The sequence below is a fragment of the Poromitra crassiceps genome (assembly GCF_964638095.1).
Source record: "Poromitra crassiceps genome assembly, chromosome: 9".
In the NCBI taxonomy this organism is placed as follows: domain Eukaryota; kingdom Metazoa; phylum Chordata; class Actinopteri; order Beryciformes; family Melamphaidae; genus Poromitra; species Poromitra crassiceps.
The window spans coordinates 35,935,136-35,940,672 of record NC_139630.1 but is presented as its reverse complement, the minus strand read 5'-3'; the positions used below and the strand labels follow the sequence as shown (position 1 = coordinate 35,940,672).

The window sequence follows — 5,537 nt, the reverse complement described above, 5'->3', positions numbered from 1 at the left end:
AAGAATCTATATGTACCCTATATGTTTTAATATAGGGCCACATATAGTTTTCCCATATATGGTGCATACATAAAATTGGCCGTTTTCCTATATTATATGTACATATATGTACCTATATGTATAGGTACATATATGTACCTATATGTACATATAATATAGGAAATCGGCCAATTTTATGTATGCACCATATATGGGAAACCTATATGTACATATATGTACCTATATGTAGGGTTTTAAATTAAAAAAAATAGCAGCGCACACGGGATTCGAACCCCGTTCTCCAAGCCGTGTGCTCTAGTGCTGAGCTATACATTTTCTTATACTAACCAGAGAGCCGGGCACATTATATACTCTCTCGCACACAACGTAGACCACAATTGTCAGCGATCGGGAAGTTATTTTATGTGATGCTACGATCGTAACAGACTAAAATGATGTTGTGTGTGTGTGTGCATCTATAGTCTGTAGGCTGTACGGCTTCAGAGGTTAACTTCATTTAACACCAGAGACTCAGGAGGTAGGCCTACACAGCCTCGTATAGTCTGTTACAATAACATAGTGTGCCCAGAGCACCTCGTTCCGCACTTGGTGCAGACCGGTGCAGACCGCTTTGGTCTAGTCAGTCACAGCTAGTAAGTACTTGCGCATGCTCGTTGCTGCAGGAACTGAATTCATTATTTTATAGTATTGCGCTAAACTATTAACCATAGTTGTGTCCTGGAAGCTTTTTGCTGGCACCACATAGCCTATAGTCCCATATTTATGATATTTCATGTGACATAAAATGCGTTGAAATGTAGTTTTCGTGTAGATCAGATTTCAACTCTCAGTTACACAATAAAAGACAATAAAATGCCAATTCACACACTATCAATATTGTCTCTATTCCAAACTACAACAAATGTTTTAACAATATGATGAACCAAATTGTGTTTTTTTACACGTTTACGTTGTAACCGCATTTTAGCCGGTTGAAAAGAGGGTGAAATTAGGTCTTAGACGTTCAAACCCAATATCACCCAGATTTAAACTAAAAATCAACGTTGAAAAAACGTTTTGTGCTCGCTGGGTATATATGGATTATGACACAGTGTATACAAACAGATTTGTAAATGACATAGGAGGCATATACCTTGTATTGTGTACATATATGGCCTATATGTGGATATAAAGAAGTGAGACCTATATGACCTGTATTATGAACATATAGGGCCTTTATGTGTATATAAAGAAGCTATATAGGATACATATATGCCCTGTATGTGCACATATAGTACCTATATGTGGATATAAAGAAGCTATAGGAGACCTATATGCCCGGTATATGCACTTATATGCACCTGAATCTGGCCTATATGCAACCTATATGCGGCATAAATGTGGCCTATATGCGCATATATGCACCTAAATCTGGCCTATATGCAACCTATATGCGGCATATATATGGCCTATATGCTCCTATATGCACATATATGCACCTAAATCTGGCCTATATGCAACCTATATGCGGCATATATATGGCCTATATGCTCCTATATGCACATATATGCACCTAAATCTGGCCTATATGCAACCTATATGCGGCATATATATGGCCTATATGCTCCTATATGCGCATATATGCACCTAAATCTGGCCTATATGCAACCTATATGCGGCATATATATGGCCTATATGCTCCTATATGCGCATATATGTACCTAAATCTGGCCTATATGCAACCTATATGCGGCATATATATGGCCTATATGCTCCTATATGCGCATATATGCACCTAAATCTGGCCTATATGCAACCTATATGCGGCATATATATGGCCTATATGCTCATATATGCTGCATATAGGTTGCATATAGGTTGCATATAGTTGCATATATGTTCATATAGATTCTTTCCATGTGGGCAACTCAAACAGGAGTCGATCTGTCCTGTTAACAATTTAATATAATTTTACACATGTGTTGGTCTAATACGTTATGCTGGGTAGCATAATTTTGAATGCATTCAAGTTTCAAAGTTTGAGCTATCTGCCTTTTACTCCTCCAGATCACAAGCTAACTAGCTACATCTAACAGTTACCCCCCACCCCTTACAAACTGTTGTAAACAATTGTTTTGTTGTAAAAACAATTGTAAAGCAATTGCTCTAGGGTTAGACCCCTATAGGCCAGTCATTCTACAAAAAACAAATGGCAACTTCGGCCCAGGACCACATGGACCACACGGCTGCTAAAATGGCAGGGAAATGGCGGGAAAATGGCATGAGAGCCTAACAAGCCTTAATGACTTGCAGCTGGTGGGGGCGGAGTTTATGCAGGCAGACAAATGGAGGATATTTCTCCATGTGGAAAACATAGAGAAGAAGCAGTGTCCATTTGCTTATTACCCAGATTATAATGATAAAAAGTGGGTTGAAAATCAGCAACGCCTTCCTTTAAATCACAAAAGTGGGGCTGCTACAGCGTCCCATCGCTACTATTTGAGACAGTGTTTTATCCAATTGAATTTTGGTCTGTTCTCTACACTTCTCTGCTCACAGGAATGTGACAAATTGAAATTTAACTTCAAAATCCAAACTGTCTCCTAACCAGCAGCAGAGAAAGCTGGACTGACCAACATTTAGATCTTTTCCTCTGGTCTCATTGGTTTCCTTTAAGGATCACAGACCATCCGGTTGGTACATGAGTGAGCTATATGATGTTTACTGACTTCACACTACAGGATTTCTGGGTATTGAAGTTCAAACAGTTACCTCTCATGATACCTTTGTTAATTTAATAATACAGGTTCCTGAAATTGAGAGCTGACAGACAGACAGAGATAACAAGAGACACTGAGATGTATTCAGTCTCCTGAGTCCTGACATGTCTGTTACATGTGATGTGAACCTTAGTTTACAGTTCAGACATTTACATGATTTAATACAGTACCACAGGAATGAGTCCAGTTAGCACTTCCAGCTCTTACGTGTCAAAGTCAATGGGATTTTTGTATAGGGATGTTGGTTAAATGTGTGAAATAACGTCTGTGGTTAAGAATGCATCGGCTCTAAAATAAACTTATAGATGGCGTCAGGCAACATAATGGTAACATCCGCCACACAACTACAAATAATTTTGTGGTTTCATCAAATATAGGCAGCCTACAACTACAAACTCTATCTCAGCACTCCTCTACAATCTAGGCTGTCTGAGAGTAGAGTATGTTTGGTCCTGATCCATGGTGGCTAGACTGAGGCTCTGGTAGGTGGAGTCTGGCTGCAGAGTAGAGTATGTTTGGTCCTGATCCATGGTGGCTGGACTGAGGCTCTGGTAGGTGGAGTCTGGCTCGGATCTGGAGGCTGGAACATTCACATAGGTGGGAATCTGCAAAAATAAACAAACAAATAAACAAATAAATAAATATAAATAAATAAATAAATAGGGTTAGGGTTAGCGAGCTGCGTCTGTGAGCCCGTGAAGCGGGTGAGCCCTCCTGGCCAGGCAAACAGGTGGCAAACGCAAATGGGGGATATCGGCTGTACCAAGATAGGGCCCAGCTAGCTATCTCCATCACTTTTCCCTCTGATGCATAGCACAAATTAAACATGTCATAAACAACACCTTTACTATGATAAAAACCCTTGAGAATATGTAATCCATATTTTCTTGTACCAGCCGGAAGCTTAGTTAGATACAAGAGATACAGCAATAGCCGTAAAATAATAGTTAAAATATCCACCAATCTTTGTTGTCCAATCAAAAATTTTAAACTCACAATGTCATCATCCACTGCTGCTTTGTTCCCTGAAAAAAGCAAAATGGAGAGGAGAGTTTATCTTCTGCAGACACAGTCTGGCTTCATCAGAATGTGACCACATTTTACACAAGACATGTTCTCACCTCTACAGCACACCACGAGGCCAACAACTATTATTATCATCAGTGCAGCTAAACTCACTAAGATGGGCCACCACCATAGTCCTCCACCTAGAAGAAGTTAAAAACATTTTGTCAGCAGCTTCAAGTGACCTATTACTGTACATATGCTGTATATATGGAACTAAAATAGATTCAAACTCCTGTCAGTGAAAGAGGAAAGAGTTGAATATGTTTCAGAAATATCATATTTGGCATTTGTTGTGGTGATGAGTCACAGTATGTGTTGTTATTGTGTCACATGATGGACTTCCAAATTATTAGTTTATTGTCTGCAAAACAAATTTCCTGTAGCTATAGGACAAGGACAATACAAAACAAAATGGGACAAGAAATTCAGCAGGCCAAAGTAGAATAATCACGAGAAAAAAGGGAGCTTCTTGAATATTTAGGAGCACAATTTAATACAGAAGTAATGTACATGTGTACTGAAAAAGTTTACCAACAGTGTACATCTTCAATCAAACAAACACGGGCAACAAAACGCAACGCGTTTCAACCTCGCTGGTCTTCGTCAGGCTGTACTAGACAGCGAGGTTGAAATGCATTGCGTTTTGTTGCCTGTGTTTGTACAAAAGCCTTGTAGCTCCAATTTAGGTAGTCTCGCTTGCCAGACTAGCTCCATTTCGCACATTACCAGCACAGGAGAGAGTCTGGCTCCTCTTCCCACTCAGGTATAGTGGGGAAGGGTGGGGGGTGGGGGGGGGTTGTTGCTCTGTCAACTTTACAACCATCCACCGAAAGTACCAAGCAGAACTGCTTTATTGCACAATCCAAATCTTTGTCAAAACTTGCCATTCTCTGCGTGTAGGTTAAGTTTGCTAGCTAGCGCTGTTGTTGTTGTTTCACAGCGGCAGAGGAATTTGAGAGCGACATGCAGGACAGGAAAGGGATTTCCCTTCACTCCGACTGAAATGGTCAGAGCCAATGTCAGAGCTTACACCTGCAGCCTGCTTCCAGTGAGTCAGACTACAATTTAGGTGTTCTCCATGTTTTCATCTGGATTACGCTTCTCTGGGTTCAGAGAATGATTTGCCCCGCTGGACATATGAAACCATTTCAAAAGGTTTCTTTATTTGCCATATTGTGTAAAGCTAAGTCTATCAAATACAAATGCCACGGAGGTTGCTAAATAAGCTACAGATTTGCCAAGCTGAGACAGAGACAGAGAGAGAGACAGAGAGAGAGAGAGAGGCTGGACTCTGGAAATATGTAATGCAAGATGGAAAGTCAGCTACCTTTTGAATTGGGTGTTGAATTGGTTGTTGGCCCTGTTTCTTTTGTTGTTGATGTTGTTGGGGTCCCTGGGACAAATGACATAACAAAGCCCAGAAATATATAGGGTCAGTTAAGAGCTCACTTTCCGTATCCAGTAAATAATAAATAATAAAATAATCTGTTGCATGGTTACTTTGAAAGTATCAAGTTATTTTACATATCAAGATGCAGATATTTAAGCAGTTCCTTATTGTCAAAGCTTTCTCACCTGAAGACAGAGAGGCGAAGTAAAACGTCTGCACTGTTCCACTGCGATCATCAGTCACTTCACACTGGAATCTCTTTTTGATATGATCAGGAGTCAGAAAGGACACAGTGGTCTTGCAGGCAGACTGTGATATCT

At 40.1% G+C, this 5,537-nt stretch overlaps 1 long non-coding RNA gene across 1 annotated transcript; it reads right to left on the bottom strand.

Annotated features, from left to right (window-relative positions):
- Positions 1–2,046: 2,046 nt before the first annotated feature.
- LOC310782727 lies at positions 2,047–5,537 on the bottom strand. Its single transcript, XR_014553042.1, has 5 exons — positions 5,403–5,537; positions 5,155–5,220; positions 3,881–3,967; positions 3,756–3,784; positions 2,047–3,364 (listed from the first exon to the last, which is right to left on the bottom strand). It is a non-coding gene; the product is annotated as an uncharacterized lncRNA (long non-coding RNA).